Consider the following 23,662-nt stretch of genomic DNA (forward strand, 5'->3'; position numbering starts at 1 on the left):
ACACAGTTTCTCAATGTAATACATTGAAGTTACTGTTTTTTCTGCTAGAACCTTTTCTGATATTATCAGAAGCTACGTGTGGCTAACATTAGCAATTACTATTACACTTCAGATCGTTATTGCTGTCTGACTGAAGCCTTTTTCTCATATGAACTCTGGACTAGTCTAGAATCAGTCCCAGACTATGTTTGGAGGTACCCTTTACACAACAGGAACATGTCCACATCAGAAGTGTTCTGCATATGAAATGTGTGTCCATTTTGTGTGTTCTCTCCTGTCGGACTTTGTCGTTGGCGTCTTTGTGTTGCTAATCCCTGTTGTTAGTTTGCTTCCAGTTTTGCAATCAATAGGCTTGCCATGTATTCTCCGGACAATGAGCGGTTCTATTCCCACAGAGAATTCATCGGACTTTACACGTGTTGAAGTTAAAAAGTGAAAAGGGCTTATGACTTAAGGATTATTCAGCTAACAGGTCGATATAAACATTAGCTTTTAAATAATCCATGAGAGATTTTACCCTTTAGTGGCATCACGTTACATGAATTGCTTTGGGGTAAATGAAGTATGTTTAGTTAACCTTCGTCTTCAACGTTGAAGGATGAGGAACGGTCATGGTTGATAAAAACAATAAAACAGACTTTCGGTAGGAAATTGGAAATGAACCCAACTCAAATTCACATTTGTAAGCAGTACTTGTTCTGCCTTTGCTCCTACTCAAGGCCTACGTCATGTTACCTTAAACAAAGATCTTATTTAAGCACTTAAGCTTATAGCCGTCCAAATGTAACGTTCATTCGTAATGTTCACTTATCACGTTGGCCGCTGTTCACCATACTTCTCTTGAAGGTTGGAAAGACTTTTTCTAATCCTGTCTGAACGTTTACGATATATTGTGTAATGTGTTGTTCAATCTATTCTTAAAGCTATGTGATGAAGACACATAGTGAAATATTCAAACCCAACAATCCCATCAGAATCATCCTATTGGGTTTCTTTAGAAACGTCCGTATCTCTGTTAGAATGTCATTGCACTGTTGTATCAGGGGGGTCTACGAGTTTAAGAACGACCTTTCTGCTTCTTGTTTGCGTGTACCGTACTTGTGTTGACTGATGACTTCTTTTAGGGGGGGTTTTAGCAGAGTAACGAATGTTAGCAGCCTGCCTCGCTCCTTGTTCTCGAAGGTAAGCACCAACCGTGTTGATGATGGTTAATGACCGTGATGACAGGGTTTGTGGAATCTCCAGGGGACGAAGCGTGATAGAGAAAAGTTGCGTGGAGTCCTTCCATCTAGTTTTGCCGGCCAGGGGTTTCACCCAAGGGCAGGACAGAAAGCGAGAGTGAGGCGTTCAAGGGCATAGGGAAGCAGAACGCTTTGCAGGGAAGGAAGCAGTGAAAGGGGAGAAAAGAGGAAAAGATTTGGAAGGCAAGGCAGTGTGTAAACTTCAAAAAGCCTGTGACGGCGGCTGCCGCCGCCGCCAGCCCTGACCACTCTACAGATGCTTTTGTTCCCCACGAGCACCCCCCCTTTTCCTCCTCTGCTCCTCTCTTTTCGCCCGGTGTCTGTGGTGATCCAGTGTGAGAGGAGTGGGGGCTATCAAAGCCATCGCTGTCTGTTACAGACTTCAAAACCCGGGGCCCCCATCCGTCCATCAGCCCCAATCATCATATCCGCAAGGCCCGAGCGGAAAGCCTCGCACACTGGAGGAGAAATATTTGATCTGTCTTCTTCACGAGGATCAACAGTCACACAAACGACAGGAGTGCCCCGGCGTTGCAAAAAGAGAAGGGGGAGGAGGAGGATGTGGGAGGAGTGGAGGAGGCAGAGGGGAGTGAGGAAGGGTATCATGAGGGAGCACAGAGATAGAACTAAAAAGGAAAAAGGGACATCCACTTGACTTCATAAAGTGAACCCTTGTTGCAAAGATTTATGTCATGCTTTGTTGAAACATTTTTAAGCAGGGCCCACATATAAAGCAAGACATGTTGGGACAGATATAAATAGCCATCACAAGTGTTATTTTTATTATCTTGCATCACCACGTGTCCCTTATTTACAGCATTTATCTCACTGTCTTTTAGTCATGCATGCGTGCTATATACATACATATGAGTCAGACAGAGTAAACCTACACATTCTTGCATGTTTGTTTGATTCCTTACCGACTCAGCTTCTAACCAATTAGGTATTTATATTGAATTAACATTATAATTCATAAAGTTGCAAGATTAAGTCAAACTTGTTATTCAAGATTCGACGGAGAACTTTTAAAGACTGCAACACATCATGTTATGGATAATTTTGAAAAAATGATGTAAATTGTATTAACCATAAATCCAATGTTGATTTTAGCCATTTTTTCTCTGGGCATTTTTCTTTTTATTCTGACTGTCAATTGATTATATCGCTTAGGTTCTGGGAATTGATCATGTATATATTTGCTATCAGTATCTATAGACACTATGATTGATAACACAATTGTATTAATTAATAAAGTTGCAGTCCTATTCATAAGGTTGGAATATCAAACAGAATCAGTATGTTATACATACCTCATATCTGACATAAACCCTTGGTCTACTAATCTTTGTATTTTGCTCTAAATTGAATACACAGCTTAAGTTCTGGAATACCAAACTAAATCACAGTATTTCTTACATACATGACATCCAACATGTTCATAAGGTCATATTTTACTCCTCTTTTTTATTCGTCACTATATTGCTCATACTGGGCCAGAATCTATCCACACATTCATCTATGTATCCATGTATCAGTGTATCTGATCGTCATGTGACAGTTATTTATAGACGTCAGTGTGTGTGTCTCCAGGAGACGGCTGGTATAGTTAGCTCTTAAATCCTGCATGTGAGATCAGACTACATAATTACCTATCACATTAAGCCCTTTATGTCCACCAGACTTAGGCCTCTCTCTCTGTCTGTCTCCATCTCACACACACACACACACACACACACACACACACACACACACACACACACACACACACACACACACACACACACACACACACACACACACACACACACACACACACACACACACACTCTCTCTCTCTCTCTCAGAGCAGCAGCAGTGGAGCAGCTGGTAGCATTATTGACACACAGTGTGCCTGGGGGGGGGGGGGGGGGGAGAGGGAGGAAATAAAATGGGTAGGTGACGAATATGTGATTGGAAGGAGAGTGTATGTTAGTGTAACTTCAAAGCATTTTTTTTGTTTGATTGACCCCCACACGCACATGTATGACAACTTCCTACACACACACACACACACACACACACACACACACACACACACACACACACACACACACACACACACACCAGCCCCTTTGGAGGGAATCTATTCGGACAGACTGCTATCAGTGATGCAGGCATGTCACTCGTCACCTCATCGCATCCAACAGAAGAATCAGCAGGACATCTTGTCAGGCTTCGTGGAACACACACACACACACACACACACACACACACACACACACACATGCATGCACCAGCAGACAACATGAATGCAAGTGCCAAGCACTAAGTCCAGGGTTCAGAAGGTTGGATGTTTTCAGAGCTAATCAGTGCACGTCTCATATCTCAGTACGGTACATAGTGTGATGGAAGTGGACACTGCTAATCTGCCAGTGTGTGTGTGTGTGTGTGTGTGTGTGTGTGTGTGTGTGTGTGTGTGTGTGTGTGTACTTATTTGGTCTCTCTTAAGATTACACGCAAAGGTTAATTTTTCATATTATTGGATACACAGTCGTTTTTCAAATAAGAAAACTGCGCATGCTATTCTGTGTGTTGTCTTGTGTTTGTATTCGATGGTTCCATTGTTTCTTCAGATCACGTGCTCCCTTTCCAAGTCTATTAATTTATCATGTTTGACTAGAAGCACATTTTTGGCAATGACATTTACCCCCTTAAGTTGGATATGAAAAATGCATGTGCACATTAATATCAGAACAGCTCTTATGCTTATTTTTATGGTGTGTGTGCAGGACTCTGAATGCATCAACATTTAACAAAAACAATGATTCAAAGGGAGGGTTGTATTGGATTTGAAGGCCTGTTTTGGAAACATTTTATAATATACTGGTTGTCAGATTGGGGCAAATGGAAGTTTTGAATCTAAATTATGGAAAAAATCAAAAGAAATGATATTGACAAGTCAGATTTGGTGTGTGTGAGTGTCTGGGGAGTTGCATAATGATATCATTCATATGGGGAATATGTGCGGCTTTCAGCAACAATAAACAAATTAATATGTATCTTCTTTTAATGTAGAAATGTGGGGGGGGGGGGGGTGTGTGTGTGTGTGTGTGTGTGTGGTAACAGATGTCCACCCAGTGGCTGCTGGGACAGCACTTCACATTTTACATGTGTTAAGTGACAGTGATGGACAGCAGGTAGTCCTTTTTAATAATTCAATATATTTTAATCCTCTTTTCTCTTTCTATCTCTCACTGATTATCGGTTGGAAGCCAAAGAGCACTGTTGTCGGGGATACGATTACACAAATAGGGCAAATGTGAAGAGAACAGAAAAACTGCACATTGTATTTTCTCTCTCACACGTTGGTTCTGTTGTTTGATTGAGATATCTCAGAGACACATGCACGCACCAGGAGCGTGTGCAAACATAAAACACAATACCAGGGTATTTTTCTTTCTGTGTTCTAAATATTACTCCATTTAAGAAAAAGAACAATCAGAAGGCAAAGAGAATGAGGCAGAGCCAGCCAGCCACTCAGTCAGTCAGCCAGTCAACCAGAGACAGAGACATTTCCCCAGCACCAGGATGCGGGTAAGTGAGCCTCAACTGACCAGAAATGATTTGCCTCTGTCTGTTAGACACGTAATGGAGTCATTTAACTAGTCAAATTAGGAGCCGGCGAGATGCCGCATGCTTCATTACTGGGTTCCAATGGGCACCGCTCTACATTTACGTCAGAAATGATTTCAGGCCAAATTAATGTTTTTATTGTCTTGTGGGGGAAAAAATAAAAAAGAATAGAGAAAAAAAACACACAAAACACACAATGCCGACACAGGATGACTCTCACACAGGCATGTCTCGGTTCACATGCACACATGGAGCTGGAAAGTAACACACAGGTTGTCTGCATACACTGTTGTCTGTCACACTCGATGTGCGGAGAGCCACACACACACACGGAGCCGCACGTCTGGAAGATCAGCACCATCTAGAGGCATCAGGCACACACTGTACCTTTGGAGGAATGTGTCACGCAGCATGATTTGTGAATCCATATTTCCCTTTACACATTTAAAGAAAAGGGGCAGTTACTTTTGTCCATGTTTGACAATCTATGAAACATTTAGTATGTTTTTTACCCAACATCTGGTTTACACCTTTAAAACCAACTTGAAAAACTTATGACAAAAAGTTGTACTTTCTCTTTGGCTTTAATGGTCAATCGGCCCCATTCAAACCGAATGTAACCATAACAACGCAAAACAAATAATTGAGTTTATAGTTAAACTCTATATGAAACCATTGATACATTTTCATGGCAGCAGACACATAATTAAATGAAATAAGTGATCCTTACATGTTCTTGTGAAGAACGTCGGATGCAACCCCCCATGTTGTTTGTGTGGCGATGACATGAAAAACCTAACCCATAAGAACATTTAGTAAAGTGTCAAATTTGACCGTTTAGGAAAAACAGTATGCAGATGTAGTCGCACAATCCCAATTTGATTTTGGATATTGAATATCCCTGGTACGATGGGGTGGACGATGAAAACGTGGCAGTCTGAAGCTACTTCAGCAGCAGACGTGTGTGAGTGACAGCCCTTCAGCCCGGCTGCATCCAGCACTCCCTCTCCTGACCTGTAAATCAGAACCAGGTGGAAATAGGAAATAGAATATATCCACTGGGGAGAGATCAAAGAGCGAGTGTGTGTGGGAGAGGAAGCACGGGGGGGGGGGGGGTAACATGCAGATCTGCTCCTCGTCGACAGGATGGGATGACAAGTAGGATTATTGATGAGAGGCAGAACACGGCCCTCTGGGATTTGGAGTTTACATGTCCGGCAGGCCAACGAGACGCATTCACCGAGCTGGGAATTGAACCGTCAACGTGTTCGTGGTGAAGCTGCCTTTAATGGTCGGAACAAGTCCATGTTCACTCTTTTCCTGCTGCCACTGTGTTTCTCGGGCTCCCCGCAGCTGCTGGTATTTATGTTATCACAGATTACAGCTGCATTGTTTGAAGTTGACTGACAGCCAGTGATATTTATGCTTATGCGCGAGTGTGTATTTGGATTCCTTTGTTTTTCACGAGGCGCACACACACGCAAGCATAAGCACACCGAGATGCACCGGTGTAATCATGCTGCACACATACCCAGCTGTGCACACACACACACACACACACACACACACACACACACACACACACACACACACACACACACACACTCAGACACTCCCTGTCAGTCGCTGTTGTTCTTGACATTCTGTCGATATCCTTGTGTCCAACATCTCGGTGTGTTTGATGCGGCTCTTGACTGGCCGGCGCTCTTTGAGGCACACAGACACTTTGTTCCCAGACCCCGCACACATCTCTCCTCGCTGTGTTTCTCATCGGCCGCTTTCAGACTTCTTTGCTGTCCCTCTGCGATAACCGGCAGCTTCCAGAGAGGCTGCGAGGTCCGCTCAGGCTCAAATGCAGACGTGTTGATGTTAGAATACAAAAGTGGAGGTGTAGTCATGTAAGATTAACTTATGACACAGCACTTTATAATTATACTAAAATCACCCATGGATATTTGTACATTTTGAAAACTCTTGCTTTGGTTTTTGATGTAACGCTATTGTGTTTTACTAATTTGTGACGTACTCTCTACTGAATCTAACAAATGGAGGGTTAGGGGTAGGTTAGGGTTAGGGTTAGGGGTAGGTTAGGGTTAGGTTAGGGCTAGGGTTAGGGTTAGGTCTGGGTTAGGGGAAACCCAAAATACATTTCTCCAAAACATATTCACTATTAGACCACATATTAATATGCTCTAAAACAGAACAGCAAGACATCTCCATATTTGAGAGGCTAAATTACATTTTCTGACACTTTTGCTCAAATAATTTCTTCAATGACAATTTTTCCAAAACCCTGGCGATTATGTTTCCATCAATCAACCACTGATTAGTTGACTTATCATCACAGCTTTATTGAACATAGTACACTTATATTGTATTTATTTGTTAAAGTATCTCTTAAATATTTGTATTGTTCTATTTGATATCACGTGTCCTAAGTATATCTGTGATGAACTTAAACTGGCTGTTATTTTCGGCCTGATCTATCAAACAACGTCTTTCCGGTCCGTTGGCTTGAACCAAACCTCCAAAGCACGACACGCGGTCTTTGTCCGTCCGTGTAAATATACAAGTCTCCATGTCCGTGTGTTTAGAAAGATCAGTCTCAATACATGTCTCATCTGTTTGAATGCAGAGACGTACAGATTGATTTCTTCATCCATCTTTAGTCCAGCAGACCCGGCCTCTCACTCTCACCCCTCTCTCTCAGCTTCCCTCCCCCTTTCCTATCGAATAAACACAGGCATTTTATAGACACTGGCCCTGATGCTGAGATATTGTTTTTTACTCCCTCTGTTATGTATTGATCACCGGCTCGCCTGTTTATCTGCACAGGGTGGACACTTATAGATGAATACATGCACACACGTGAACATCGAGGCCTTTCATTTGGACAAGAGAGCATTGTTGCTGCAGAGTAGGAAAGGTGTGTGCGTGCGTGCGTGCGTGTGTGGGGGGGACGGGACATTGGAACATTGATGTCTGACGACTGATTCCTTGTCATCTTATTATTACCCCTCCACTCTGCATGGGGGCACCGTGTTGTTGTTGCATGTTTTTGTGCATAGTTAAACTACTCAAGCAATAACTCCATCGCTAATTATAGCTTTCCACTTGAGCGGCGACACAGAGACACGGGCTCTTGTGTTAACTTCTCTGGTGTTGTGGTTTTCAAATACATGCATTTACTGTGTCGCCTAGATCTGGACTGGATGTGTTTTACCGGCCGTAGTACTCTGGTAAAAATGTGATTTTTCACATTCGCAGTTGTACAGATAATGTGAATAACATATGACTTCTTTAAAAGGGGCTTGTGTTGTTGGTTATGTTGCTTTTTTGTTATTCTATTTGTGCACAACACAACTGATTCCCTCAGTCATACACTATGCTCAATTTCTTTTTTAAAAATCCTGAAGGAAATGTACTTTTAAATCATTGTTATTGTTGTTGGCGCCGGGTATTTTATACATTCCAATTTAAATATATAGAATATTTCAATAGAGTGGTCAAATGAAAGATGCAAGCTGATAATACAGTTGTTATTAAAGTACAGTTCTTTTTCCTGCTTCTTTATACTTATTTGATCAGAATAAGAAATCCTTTATTTGTCCCAAACTCACATTGTTACAGCAAATGGGAAAACACATAAAAAGGCAGAATAAATTAAGTAAACATGTAAAATAAAGTTGCAAATATTTGTATACCCCTACACCCGTTTGCCCCCTGACACGATGACGATACTTCTTCTCATCCCTCTTTTCTCGTATTTACTTTTATCTCATATAAATGTCTTTGTGTGCCACAAATCAGGCTGGCACACAAAGTAAAACACGTTATCGATGCCAGTAGTATCTGCCAGTCTTGGTGGTCGGCTGTTTGTTTGTGGTAATTACACCAATGTCTACAAAAGAAGGTGATAATGATGTATTGATGTTACATTTACCAATCACAGGTTTGCTGTAGTTATTGCAATTCGATATCGAACCACCGTCCTAACCAAGGAACCCTTTGAAGATGCCTCTCTTTTCTGGGTGGAGCAGTGGCTGCATACATGGTTGGGTACGAGCGCCGATCGAGTCCTGGCTCGGTTGTCCGCTCTGTCCAGAAGGCAACTCCGCAGGACGTTAGCCGGCTCAGCATTCTGGGATAGCTGCCCAGGGGTCCCGGATGACCTCAAGAGTTAAAAGCAAACAACGGGAGAGATAGACGAAGGCATGGAGGAAGCATGGAAACTGACAGAGTGACAGAGAAAGGAGGGTTGGAGGTATGCGGAGGAAGCCAGACACGGGGGAAGGAGATGGGAGAGAGATGGGGGGTGGGAGGTTTTTGAGAAAGATAGAGGAACTGGAGAAAGGTACGACCGGACAGTTTGTGTTGTGGCTCATTCGTAAACCATACAATGATATTTTGGTGCAAATTCCGTCGCAAGAGTTTGTGTGTGTCCTTTTCCTGTTTCAACATCGTAACGCCCACATGCACAAAGTGAGATCAGTAAATACATGTTATTCCAAGAACTTGAGCAAACCCTAAACTGAGGGCCAATCCAACACATTTGGGAATGAACTGGCAGTGTATGCTATATTTACATGTCTGACATTGTGGGAAAGAGGCAAAAGGCTTCCCGTCTATTCATGGCAGTAATTCTTTAAATATTGGGATGACGACTTCCTGGAAGGCATTCATGTTGCACATCTAAAAGGTTTTAGAGGTATTTGTGTAAAGAATAAAAAAGAACACTTGAGAGATGAGTCTAAACACTTCCACTTCTACACATACTAGACTTTTTCTTCAGACATCGATAAGGAATATATGGAATGCGGTGTCTGTCGGACCATTCCTGTTGAAGTACTATGGTAACTTTACTTAATCGTAACATTCCGTTTGCCTAAGAATGTCCAGCGACTGCTCCAACCTCTCGTTTCACTTCGAGTTCCAAAAAACCCAAGATGGGCCTCGCCAAAACCCCAGACTCGATTCTTCAATGGGTGACATCACAATCACAGCCTCCAATTCTCGTAAACACCTCATGTTGAGCCATAGCTCGAACTTCTAGTGTCACTTTTCCTTTCAAACAACCAAGATGGCGTCTGCCATAACCTCAATCTCTAGAATTCAATTGATGTCGTCTCAATGACCAAGTCCACTTGTTGTATACGGTCCATAGGGCTTACCCATGGAGGAACAATAAACGGAAGAATGAATGAATGAGAGGTTTACAAGACAAACTTAAAAGTGTGTGCGTATGTGTGTGGGTGCGTGCACATGTGTGCGTGCGTGTGTGTGTAAGAGGGAAGCATTGAGAACGTCATCCCTCAGATGGCCCTGGTGAGCGACATGTCAAATCTGTCATTTCCCCTCATTGGCTGCCCCACCCGCTTTCCCACAGTCTTCTCCGTGGCCCGATAATGACGCTTAAGAAGGTAATGGTGTAAATGAAAGCTGCCCCCCCCCACCCCCCCTTTTCTGCATGTCTCTCTACCTCTCTCTCTCTGGGGAACAAAGAGGCCTTATTATACCTCGCTGTCAGCGTCGCTCTGTGTCTCACCACTGTACAATCACTGTTTTCAGCAGCACTATCAGCATGGGGTAAATGGAGAGAGAGAGAGCGAGAGAGCGGGCGAGACAGGTAGACGGAGAATGGGATCGTCTATCTCCAGTGGCAGTATTCAACACTAGTTATCCAGAAGTGCTTTTTTAGTTTGAAGCGCATTTATTGCAAATATCTTTTATGCAGACTTTTTCTTTTTTTCCTACAGCTCGAACAGGCAGTGTAATTTATTTGCGTTCACACGACACACACAGGAACACACGCAGGAACACACACACTCCTTAAGTCGAGAGATATCTTCTTATTGGGGAATCTTTCAATAAATCAATGTGACTTTAAACACATTTCCCAGGCGACGCGGCTGACCTGATAAGAAGTGAACTAATCTCTTTTGAGGCTGCCGGGAGAGCTTTGAACCAAATCTACTGTGCATCTATCACCAAGGTTATTTGTCAATGGCTGCTAATCCCAGGTAAATTTCCCTGGTTTTATATCAGGGGTTCTCATGTCTGAAGTTTCTCGGCCTTGGGAAAATAAGAGAGCAGGCTTACAGAAAGTAGGGGAACAAAAGAAATGTTATGGATTTCAGCAGCAAAACAATGGTTCAGGCAGGGAGGGGGGAGGCAGGGAGGTTCAGAGACGGAAGACGGCTATTATTTGCTCTCTATGCATCAAAATTAGAAGTAGCATTTATCTTTGTAAAATCGTTCTTTTGTATCCAATTTTGTAAAACATAAAACTGTTGAAGAAAAGTTTGATTATTTTTCTCTTTTTTGCATATTTTTGTGCACAAATTATATTATTTTTTTTGCTGACCACATGATTTTTGGAAAATTCGTCTCTACCAAATTTAACATTTACAGAAAATGTACACTTTCATCAATTTGCACAGGTTATTTTCCGTTGATTTAAAATAAAAATACTTTCTTTCCCCTTAAATTCTTTCAATGGAGTAGCAATGTCAATGTGTCAACGTTTTTTGACATATAAAATAAAAATGGAGCATTAAAAAAAAAAAGAATATAATTATGGATTTTGGTTTTGTAGAAAAGCTGAGTATTTCTTACACACTTACACAATCCGTGGGAACATGTTGGCAAGTGGTTGCCGTGCCAAACAACTTCCTTTACTACATGTTCACAAGGTTTTAACATCATCTGTCATGTCTGCACCGCCCAAGGTCAAAGCGGAGATCTTTGTTCACATTTATGAGCTCCCAATTAACAGAGCAAACAAACTAATGATTGTGACGGACGCCTGGTCCTTTCATTTTTGAAACAACGCTCCACCTTCACTTTCAACAGACGGCATCGCCCCACCACGCGCTCTGTGTGGTGATCAATTATTGATCGGACACATTACCCAACGTGGGAAGTTTCTGTCTTTGCCACTTCTTGCGCTGTGCAAGTAAAGAAACCTTTCTTTCATTTCCTTTTTTTTCATAATCATCCCCCCTTTTTGTTCCTTTTCTTTCTTCTTTTTCACCCCCCCGCCCGCCTCCTCCATGTGCACAGAAGATCATGGAAAATCTTTTTGCCATATCTGTCATCTGTCACGCTCTCTGATGAACAGTTTTGATCTCCGGCTCGTCTGTTTACGGCCGTTGTCAAGCGAACAGAATCGTAGCCGTAAGTGCTTACACCAGCGCGTAAATAGTTTGACGTGTGGCTCTGTAACAAAGTTGATAAGTAAATAAGGAACCAAACAACCGCGCTGCGTTGCAATTAAGTCCTACGTCTGCATTATGAAATGTTTGGAACAGCATGATTTCTGCTCACATTTCCCCAGGTCTTGGTATCAAAAGTGTGTGTTCCTTTGTTCCAGAGGGATCAAAGGGTAAGCACGGAGCATTCTGGATAGCACTCGGCTGCACACACACGGTGGGACAGGGGATCGTGGAATATAATGTGAAAGTGCTCAATTCTTCCACCGTGAGGTCATGGTGTTGGGTCACAGTGAGAGGATTAACACACTTTCACAGCTGAATGGAAACAGGCTTACAGTATTAAAATATATACAGCCGTAAAACATCCCTTTTTCATTTACCTGTAGCACCAGAGTAGCATTAGCTTGATATTTACGCTCTTATTTGACATTTGTGACATGTTTGGACACTTTTTGATCTTCTCTATGAGACATTTGGAACATTTGGCTGCCTTACATAAGTTAGCAATGACTGTATGACTATTAGAAAACATAAAACATAACAATCTACTAATAACAAGGAGAAAGATCCACTTTGTTTCCAGTGGAACGTTTTCAAAATGAGTCCCTAAAACGAGATTTTAATCTGACAGAGGCCTTTTGTGGTTTAATAACGTTAGGTTTCATTAGGAATGCACTATGGTGAATGTGTGTATTGTTTCTGGTAATATGAAATGATTAGGAAAGCACAGTCGATACGCACTTGAAAGGAACTTTAAAGAGAGAAAGATTGTTGCCTATTAATACAAAGTTAAACTGACATTTTAGAAAATTCGATACGTACCATAGCTACAGGAAAAGGGACCCAGAAAGAATCATCTTTACAATGAATTGTATTTGTTCCCTTCTTAATTCTTTGTAATATATACATTTTTCTAATTCTGAGGTAAAACAATCACAAATGTTCGTGTCATTGTAATAATAGCATAAGAAACCACTTTGAAAGCTTAGATATATTGCATTTAGATACATTTGAATGACTCACCGTTGATTTAACACTGCATTAGATGTGGGACATTTTGGAATGAAATCAGCTCCATCTATTGATCAAATGTCCCCTGATACGACTGCAGCAGCTGTTCAATGTTGACACCTTAAAACCTCCAAAAAGTGGACTTAATATAAACATAACAATATAATATAGCCTCAATAAACCCGTACAAAGTAAATGTTATGTTGTTATTCGGACAGCTCAGAGACACATCAGCTTTACTGAGAAGGACAGACATAAGGAAAGGACATAGTGAGACACTCAGAGGAGAAATGGAGAGGGATCGGGAGAAGGCGAAGATGAAGACGAGGAGGAAGTGGAGGGGTGTGGGGGGGGGGCTGATCTTGGAAAGGTTTAGTATATCATAATTATCCCGTTAAGTAACGGCGGAGCGGCCTCCCCGGGGGAATTCGTCTTAAATGGAAGATTTGCAAGGAGAACGGGTCAGAGGAAAAAACGGCTTCCAGTCGGCAGGAAATCCTGTTTACATTTACATAATCATATCAACACTCACTCCTGCTCCTTCTTCTTCGGCTCTTTCTTTTGGGTGCCTTTTCAAAAAAACAGGGGAAAGAGACAACCGAGGGAGGGCTTAAGGCTGCTGCTTGTCGACGTTTGTTGTTTTATTTCCTTAAAAGTGCTGCCAGCCTTGGAGAGATTGCCAAGTTTTTTTAAATCTCCTGCCAGCACCTCCAACCTCCTCTCAACATCTCTCTTTCCACCTCGTAATGTTCTCTTTAAGCAGACCTTTTGGCCTCTTTCCCTCGTTTGGCATGTTGGGGTAGAAAAAAAAAGATTCAAGAGAAGAAGAAGAAGTAGAAGAAGGGAAAAAAGCATAAATAAGGGATGGCGTGCCCGGCTGTGTGAGTCTTAATTGAGATCTGCTAAGAGCACGTAGCAGATGTTTGTGGCGGCAACTGTTGAATCATCGGAGAGCGCTGAGAGCCCGTGAAAGCACGTCGAAAAGAAGCCAGGTGCTCCTTGTTTTCATTTCTCACTGCCTCTGCCTCTTTTCTCGCTCTTTCAATATGGAAACACTGAAGTGGAGATGAGGAGGGAACAACTCAAAGAAATGAGAAACAAATATACAGTATGGGTCAGCATTGGAGAAGAGAAGGACAGCTCGAGGTCATCACACTGTGGAATCTCTAGAACAGTGTTTCTCAAATGTTTTCATACCAAGGACCACTTAACCAATAAAAAAACACTCGCGGACCACCTAACTCCACAAATATCCAAAATCGCATCGTTTTTCTAGAACAGATTACAAATCTCCTGAAAATGGTACAAACAAGTGGCAACATGTGTGATGAAGGTGATGCGCTGGGCTATATCATACAATCAAAAGTGAAACTTAACCTCGCTCCGTTGCGGAGATATTCCCGCGAGAGTGCAGAAAACTTACATTTATTTATTTATTTCAAATGTGAAATGTTACCAATATACTCGCGGACCACTAGGGGGCGCTCACGGACCACACTTTGAGAAGCACTGCTCTAGAACTACCCATTTATTTATTTTGATTGTATTCCAATTCATTCAAAATCATCCCAAAGTAACAAATATTTGAATTATATAATATTACAAGATGTACTTATTCGGTTATCTGCGAGACGAAGCCGTTCTTCACAAAAAATGTTGTGGGATTCACTATTTCTGTACTTTTAGGAGCACTGACTATTATTTATTTATTTTCAAATGAATTTGGTTGGGTTTGAGGAATGAAGTGATGTTGCACTGCGAAGGGGTCAACATTATCCAAAACCTATATTCAGTCCCCCGTAATGTGGAATGAAAGTCCTCAAAGTGACGTAAACACCTGTCCCCGGGTACCACTTCATCTGAGGCGATTAAACAACACTGTATTTACCACATAAGCCCAGTGCGATAATGAAATAAAGTCGAATAAAATCCCTCAACTAGATGTTGACACGTTTGGGGTGCAAAGCCATTGCAGTAAATGTAATTAAGTACACTCATTTGATCGACAGCTAACCTGGGAATTCAGCGAGCACACACACTGAACTAGAATAAGAACACTCAGTGACTTGTTCAGAAAATATGTTTTAATATATTATTATACATTATTTATTCACCGCGAGAAAGCTGGGAAACAGGTTCTCTGTTATTATAAATGATAGCTGAGGCTACTCCTGTCTATCTTCAAAACGCCCCTCTATAAAGACTTGGTTCATGTTCACCTCTGTGTTGTTTCCTGGACGTTTCACTAAGGCTACAAACAGTTGACCTTCCACTGACTGGTGAGCTTTTAGGAAGACTCCCCAGTCTCCCCTTTTAATGAAAGGCCTTATATGTTGGCTTCATTATTTCAGGTTGGGATTTATGATCACTGCCTACCTTTATGAGTGGCTATCATACACTTTAGGAGGGCAACACACTTACCGCTGCCCTATATATGCACATTGCCCTATATAATATCGCCCTATTTGCTTCCGTCTCGTCCTCCTGTGTCTGCTGTACATACATCCTCCATATCACATTCATCACACTCCTTTGTCTTCTTCTTCTTCTTCTTCTTCTTCTTCCTCTTCTTCTTCTTCTTCTGCTTCTTCTTCTTCTGTCCCAGTAAACGGGTTTGGGGATACATTTCAATGGCCGATTAACAGACTCCTTCTTCCTTCCCATGTCCCATCTGGCTTCATGCCACACTGAATTAGTAACCAGATATGTCACCAGCACGGTGCTGGTGCGGATAACACCACATGCTTCTGGGAGGGCCGTGGCTCGCAGATTAGCGCCTAAAATGAATACAAGTGACTCGCAGGAAGGCCGTCGTCTCTCTTGTGTGTTGTAGTTTACTGGCGATGCACGACAAAACCAACGAGAAGTTTGGGAAAGACTTAATAAGTGTGTGCTTATGTTAAGAGAAGAAGGTCCTGATATTATATTGGTTTGCGGCCCAATGTTTAATCCTGATGCTTCACAAAATCATATTTGGGTAAGAACTTTCTTAAACTTGTCAATAACTAAAAGCCTTATTGTTCGATTAAATCATAGATATGTTAGGGTTTTAAAGTAAAAACCAAACCCTAGCCCTATCAGTCGACAAGTTCACAAAGGCAGATAAAGGAAATACTTAAAGAGTTTGTGTTAGGACAAGAAGGTCTAGACATTGTTACCACTTAGTGATTTAGTACCCCATGTATAATCCTGCTGTTTTACATATTTAAATTCAGGTTAAAACGATGTAAAAGGTGTCCAGAACTTAGAAGAAAAAGGTTTATTGTTTGATTAAATATTAGACATTTCATGGTTTTTACTTCAAAATCGACAAGAAGTTTGCGAGGACTTCTATACTACATATGTACTTACTAGCCAATGTATAATCCTGCTGTTCTTAGTTATAATAGTAACAATAGAAGATAATTGTTGGTATTTCTTTAAACACAGCTGTTCAGTTAGTATACACCACAGAGACGAATCTCAGCGAACACACAAAGAGGTCCTGTATTGCAGATTGAATCGAATCCCATAAAGAAAGTCTGTAAAGTGAGATTTGAAAGGAAGCTGGAGCTATCTTTGCTGTTAAGGCAGATTGGAGGACATTCACACACACATTACAGCTGAAGGCACCGACACAAACATCCAGTGTCCTGGTCTCTAGCTTTCGTCCATATCTCAGCGAATAAGGGGGATGTTAGAGTTCATGTTAACAAAGCATATTTTTGTGTGGATGAGATGACCTCAACTATTCCCTGAACAAAAGCATATTTTTCAGAGAAGTATGAACAACATTGGAACTCTCGAGCTTACATCCTTGATTTCCTAGTGAGAGCATGAAGACACCACAGAGTTATAAAGAGACAACACATAAGGAAAGATGAAGAAAAAGTTCTCCAAAATACCTGTGATAGAACCGGGGCACATGGGTAATCTGGCACTTTAATGATTTCTTTCCCTCTTTCTCTCTTTTACATTAGACTGCAGCCTTTTTCAAAGCACAGTGTGTCACAAGCATTTAAGACATGGCCTTTTTTCCCCTGCACATTCCAACGCCATTATGTGACATTGTTGCCGAATAAAAGGCTGTATTATGTTCCAGCCCCCCCCCCAGTAAAAGGGCAGAAGTGGACCCAGTTTGTATCTGCTGAACGAATCAATCAGGATTATGTCAGCTGAAAAGAATCACAGACAGCCGTCGCCAGGCAGTGTGTGTGTGTGTGTGTGTGTGTGTGTGTGTGTGTGTGTGTGTGTGTGTGTGTGTGTGTGTGTGTGTGTGTGTGTGTGTGTGTGTGTGTGTGTGTGTGTGTGTGTGTGTGTGTGTGTGTGTGTGTGTGTGTGTGTGTGTGTGTGTGTGTGTGTGTGCGTGCGTGCGTGCGTGCGTGCGTGCGTGCGTGCGTGCGTGCGTGCGTGAGTGCGTGCGTGCGTGTGTGTGTGTCCTTCTCTGTGTGGAAAAGGATGGGACATGTGCATGGCAAGGAAAGCACTTGTTGGTTATGAACATGCCCGGCTTGGTGACAAAGATGTCATGCGGGGTCTAAAAAGCAAGAGGATTGTTTTTCTATTTATGTATTTACCCACCTCCCACCACCCCCCCTCAACCCAAGCCTTTCTCCTCCTCAGTGGGAGGATTGGAAGGGCACTAATTATCATTTCAGCAGAAATGATTAGGAGATCAAACAGGGATCGAATGCCATTTCCTTCCATTAATGCAGGGGGTTTAGAGTGCCTGTCATGGCCTGGCTTGTCCTACGGCCTGTGGAGGGACACACATAGAACAGGGGAGAAGAGAAAGAAGGGACGAATGGATGATGGAGAAGAGGCTTAAGAGGCAGGGAGTGAGGGAGGGACAGGATGGGACAGGGGTTTGGCAACAGAGAGGGAGAAGAGTTATTCAGTTAAAAGGCCAATGGGTTTTGCGAGTGTAAGGCCATCGTTTGAAAAGGGGGGTGATCATTAGAAGTACTATTTTTCTTGTGCGGCAATCTGTGCTGAAACAGAGAAAGTCACGGAGGGACACTGGCAGATATTGGCAGCGTGGCCGTTTAAGCTCGGTCCCTTCTCAAAACCCTAGACACAACTTTCAGATGCTAACATACAAGCTAACACGCTAATGGACAAGACCACACAATGCAGCGATCAAGATCACAAAGACCAAGAATCAAACCGTGTGGAGGGTAACTCGATTATTAGCCTGAAGGTGCTAGGCCCTGGATTGGTCAAACTATGTTACCCTTGGGCTGACCCTAACCCTAACCCTAACCCTAACCCTAAACCAACATGGCAACTCATTTGGAATGTTTTTTTGTTATATTCCTAAAATAGTTCAACCCATTTGTGGGTAGAATTAAGCCATGCAATCACTGTGTGTGTCTTCATTTTAGAAACTGACGACGGTGAGTTTAGAAGTTTTCTCAGGAATATCGAGAGTCAGCAAGTAGCGCTGGATGGTTATTCCGAGGCAGCTAATACAGTAAGAAGCCTCATCCGGTTTGCGCTCTCATGCTTTCTGTCATGTCATCATCTGGGTTGTTGTTTTCTTATAGAAATAAAGCGCCCCGAGAAGACAGTCTACAACAGGTTCTAGAATTCATCAAATAGAAGAGGTGCCCTTTTCAACCAAGGCCACTAAAACATGAAGGTGATCTAATATAGTGTCCGTCTTTTTGATGGTATATCTCCTAAATCAACATCCTGTAATACTTCCTTGATCGTATCCCCCTGTCAGGATTCAACTTAGAATCTTAGGGCCAAATGCAAAAGAGGCAGAACATAAACAGGCGAGGCTGTATCTGGCAGCTAGCAAAGTTCGATGTTTCCATTAAAAGATCAAAGAGACTGGAGGTGGATATCTGGAAGATTAGCGGGGGAACAGCGAAGCGAAGGGGCAGATTGAAGCGTGCGGATGAGGTTGTGATTGTTTCAGCACGTCAGACGAGAGAAATGTCAAAGAGAATGTGAGAGATGACCTCTGTGTTCATCGCCCATTAATGACCCTGCAGCTCCCAGCTTCATTTTCCCTCTCATCAAAAACATTAAAAAAAACATTTCCTCCTGTCTCCAATAGTCATTTCCCCCGCATTGTATTTATGTATTGAAAAAAAAAGGTAATAGATCAAGCACATTCCATTATTCTCTTATAAGATCATTAGCAAATATAATTAGATATGAAAGAAAGTAATTTGGAGAGGAGAGGGGAGAAAAGCGCTATCAGGCAGAGAAGACAGATTGTAGCATCAGAGTGTTTGGGCTTAAATTGCTCAGCGGAGGTATTATCAAGCCGGCAATCTCTTAGCCTCAGAAATACTTTTGGAGACAGAGAGCGAAAGATAGAAAAGAGGCCACTAACATTCACTTCATTGTGTGTGTGTGTCCCCGACTGCAATCACTCTCTTGTACATGTCCTCTGAATCCTTCCATCCTGTCATCACGTCGCTCTCGACCCCGAGAGTTTGCAGGAAAACAAAAACCGAGTTTATAAAAAGACAGACGCGAGAAAAAAACCCATTATCACAGACAACAGGAAACAGGTAACCTTCTTTACCCGCCTCCTCGCACATATTGATTCGGCTTTTGTATTATTTTCGCGACTTTAAAAAACAGAAGTTTGCGCTGCCTTGAAGTGGCTGCGCGAGGAACCTTGCCACGTCTCGTCTCTTCTCCCGCTCACTCTCCACCTGCACTTCTTCGTCACTCTTTGTTGCACCTTAACACCACACTATGTTTGTTTAAGGGATCTGAGCGGAACGCAGACAGAGAGCACAACAATCCCGCTGCGTTCCAACACAAATGTGCTTTTATTTGTTTTAACTCTCACCCTTTCTTCTTCTTTCGTAGTGCTTTGAGAGAGTGGGTGCAGGGGAGGGGTGGATGTGGATTTTTCTAGTCTTTTGTGCGAATCACAGGGAATGGTAACTATAAACATCCTGTATTCATTAAAACCATCTAAAAATAAAAAAATTGGAGAAGGGGGGAAGGAGGGAGGTGGTGCTCACTTCCTTCTTCTTCGCCGCTCCTCCTCGGTGTATACAAGCGGGCCGTGTTATGCCTGGTGCCGCTCATATTTACATATTTATAAATACTGGGCTGTACAATGAGACGGGGCCGTGCCAAGAACAACACTTTCTGCTAGTGGAGGGCCCGGATGCCTGGGAGAGGGAACAAAGGAGCCCCAGCCACCTTCAGCGGCTCACTCAGGGTTCACACAGATCTGCACACTCACTGCTGAAGTCCATATGTAGAGAGGACGACACGATGCACGGCTACCAGGCGGCCCGTGACGCCTGGGGGCTCGCGTCTTTTTACACTAGAGAGAAGTACAGCGCGGTATCAAGTTACAGTTGATAGATATCGGACAACGGAAATGGAGGATTCCAGTGAAATCCTCTGTCCTCGTCATTGTAGTATTAGGAGCAGTGGGTTATTCTACAGCACCAGTGGGGGGTCTGTGTCCTGCTTAAGGATACTTTGACAGTGCCTAAGGGGAAAACTGGTACCTTTCTGAAGTGCCAGTCCACAGTCCGTACTTCTCTTAAACTGGAGAAATAAGAGCAGGTTATGTGTGTGAGCTGACCATTTCCAACACCCTATAAAGCCATTTCAACAGCCTGAACTGAAGTTGAACCCAACACGTCAGCGCAGGGTAGCTCCACTTTAAAATACCTATCGACCTTCACAAATCTATATTAGCTATACCCTCGTGCTCATCAAAAATTGAAATAACTAGAAAGGGCACTCGGAGTGCGATCAAGGCCGCCTCCATAAGTGAAAAATAAAGTGTGTATGGGCACCGTGGTTCGGATCTGCTCCAACAATTATCAGGGTGTTTCTAGGACCATGAATAAATCAGGCCAGTCACTTTTGTGTCATCATGATAACAGAGACACTTAAAACATAATCGTATTGGCACAGATTATAAATAGACAGAAGCACGAGTTAGGGGTTAGGGTTAGCTAAAAAGGCATTCGCTATAATATCCCAAAAATGCCTTTCAACACCATTAGTCTCATGAATCAGAGTATTTCACTGCAGAATACACACACACACACACACACACACACAACACACACACACACACACACACACACACACACACACACACACACACACACACACACACACACACATAGTCCACCAGTATCCCACGGCGGTCCAAACACATGCTCCGAGTGCAGTGGTATGCCATTGTTCCACCCTCCTACCCATTCATCCATTCTGTTAAGCATGACACATGTATTAACAGTGGATGGATCCTGGAGCTGTGCGTCCTCACACCATATGTTCCCAGGTCCGACCCTCTCCAATAAGCACCCGTCTCAAACAGCTATCTCGCAACCTACCACAAGAGGGCAAACGTACTCTGTCACATTATGGGCATGCACTTGAGATGTAATGTTGGCTTTAATATGAGAAAATCATAGTTAGATCATTCAAATTGAGGTATATGTTTGTGTCAATATCAAACTGCCATTTCGTACGCGCATGTAGCACGCTTAGCATATTTGAAGTGAACACAGATAAGACTCGCATTCATGTGATGAATGAATGCCAGGCAGGTTTGCTGTGTCTGCGAGGTGCATCTGCCGCCTGCCCGAATGGGAAATTAAAAACTGCGAGGGGAAGTTATGCTAAATCTATAAAGTTGGCCAGGAAATGTCTCCCCCTTCGCAGTGGCAGTTGTTTGGGGAGAAGGAGCACCGTGCTTAAAAAATAACATTCCAGGTGGCTTAGTTAATGAACAGTGAAAATCAAATATGGGGCCTAATCCGGAGCTCGTTACGGGACGTTTCCTTACAGGGAAGTCAAAGGCAGGAAGTGCCCTTGGGGAGAGAGAGATACTTTTGAAGCTTCAAAACAAGAAAACTTTATTTTGGGTTAATTTGGTATTGTGGCGTTTAGATGTAATGTCCTGTTAGATGTTAGGGACAAGAATACATAAGTGAGGTCTAATAGTGGCTTGCTGCTCTCAAGTTTTACAGTTAGAGAGTTCAGGCCTATTTTTTATTTGAATTATGACATTTTAAAAGTGCATCTCCCTCGATAGAGAAATACATGTCTGAGTATATGCAGAGGTATGCTTAGCTGTGGCATCGACGTCTTATGTACTGCCTTAGCCTGCCATCTTGTGGTGAAAGTTGGTAATGAAAACATATCCTTAGGAATTCTAACGTGTGCTACTCGGATATAAAAGAAACAAACCTCCATGTACATACTGTACTTTCACAGCTAGTTATGTTAATGGCGCTTGGTATGATCTAGGTTACTATACACGTGCATTAGGAATACGACACGAACTTAAGTTTAATCAAAATCTCTACCAGTAACATTTGAATAAATACAGCCATTTGTAATTATCCTTAAGTGTAATTGGAAGTATCTGAAGCGGAGCATTCAAAGCAGAAACCATATGAGACACACAGAGTGAATGGTTGCAGCGATGTTGGGGTTGTTCCCTCCACGCACCGACAGCCTGAGAGTTATTACCCGGCGCTGAATCTAAGAGATGTTTTATCATGTTATCGCTCTTTATTTTCCCTCTGCTACGGCGCCACTTCCTTTCATCTTAATATCCATTTCCGTCCTCGCGCAAATAAACCTGTGTTTTAATTTGGTTTTGTCAGATTCATAACGCCACTTTAAAAGAACATGACATGCAAATGTGTTCGCTGGTGTTTTATTGCAAAAATAATTTTCGAAAGAAGTTGCTGAGGGAATGAAAGTGTAGAGAAAGACATGGGGGGTGGGGGCCAGTTGTATTATTTAGTGGCCGCCGCGGTGGGACCTAATTACAGTTATGCATTTCTTACTGTCTCACCGAGTCTTAAAAACTTTTTTTATTAGATTTACTCACTTCGTTCTCACCCACTGTCACACTTCCTGTCACACTTATTGGGCCAAGCAACTTGATTGTAACAAGTAGGAAAGTACTCCAGTTGTCGTAACCGTAATGTGTTAGTGTCTCGTATCATTTTAGAAATGATTATTTCACTGAGCACACCATCGCAATAGCAATGTGCGCTGCTGTGTACAGAAGATGCAGAAACACAATTAGAAAGGACTGATGGTAGATGTGTGCAGGAGAAGATCTGCTGAGCTTGCTTTTTGAAGGAGCAGCCTTGAACCTTTCTAATAGTTCGTAGGTAAGATAATAACAGGAACACACTACAATGCGATCCAGTTCTATAGATCTGCATTACGATGGCCATACTGATTGTTGTACCTGAATGTATTTCATTTTGAAGTGTTCCTGTTTTATTGTTAACATACAAACAGGTATCATCAGTATATACGGCATAACGGATCCGATGATTTAAACGTGGCACTCTGAGCTGGAGGTTTTTCTGTTGCTGGTCCTGGTGTTTTAAATTGTTAATCACAACTAATACAATGCATCATCTGAATTAGATTTAGACATTTTAAAGGGTCGGTTCACTCAAAAGTGAACACTGTTTGGCTTATATCTTCCATGCTGATGCTTTTGGTTTCATTTGTCCAGGATTGGAGATACCCTTCTTCGGTAACTAAAGTCACAACCCAGTCTCACGGCATGTTGTGTTCTTGTCACGAAATTAATTGAATCTATTGATTCGTGTTCACCAACACCAT

At 42.4% G+C, this 23,662-nt stretch overlaps 1 protein-coding gene across 3 annotated transcripts in view; it reads left to right on the top strand.

Moving 5' to 3' along the window:
• Positions 1 to 23,662, top strand: part of znf536 (zinc finger protein 536) — a 248,871-nt gene that overhangs the window by 195,998 nt on the left and 29,211 nt on the right. The gene's annotated exons all lie outside the window — the stretch shown is intronic.

This window comes from Pseudochaenichthys georgianus, chromosome 3 (genome assembly GCF_902827115.2).
Source record: "Pseudochaenichthys georgianus chromosome 3, fPseGeo1.2, whole genome shotgun sequence".
In the NCBI taxonomy this organism is placed as follows: Eukaryota; Metazoa; Chordata; class Actinopteri; order Perciformes; family Channichthyidae; genus Pseudochaenichthys; species Pseudochaenichthys georgianus.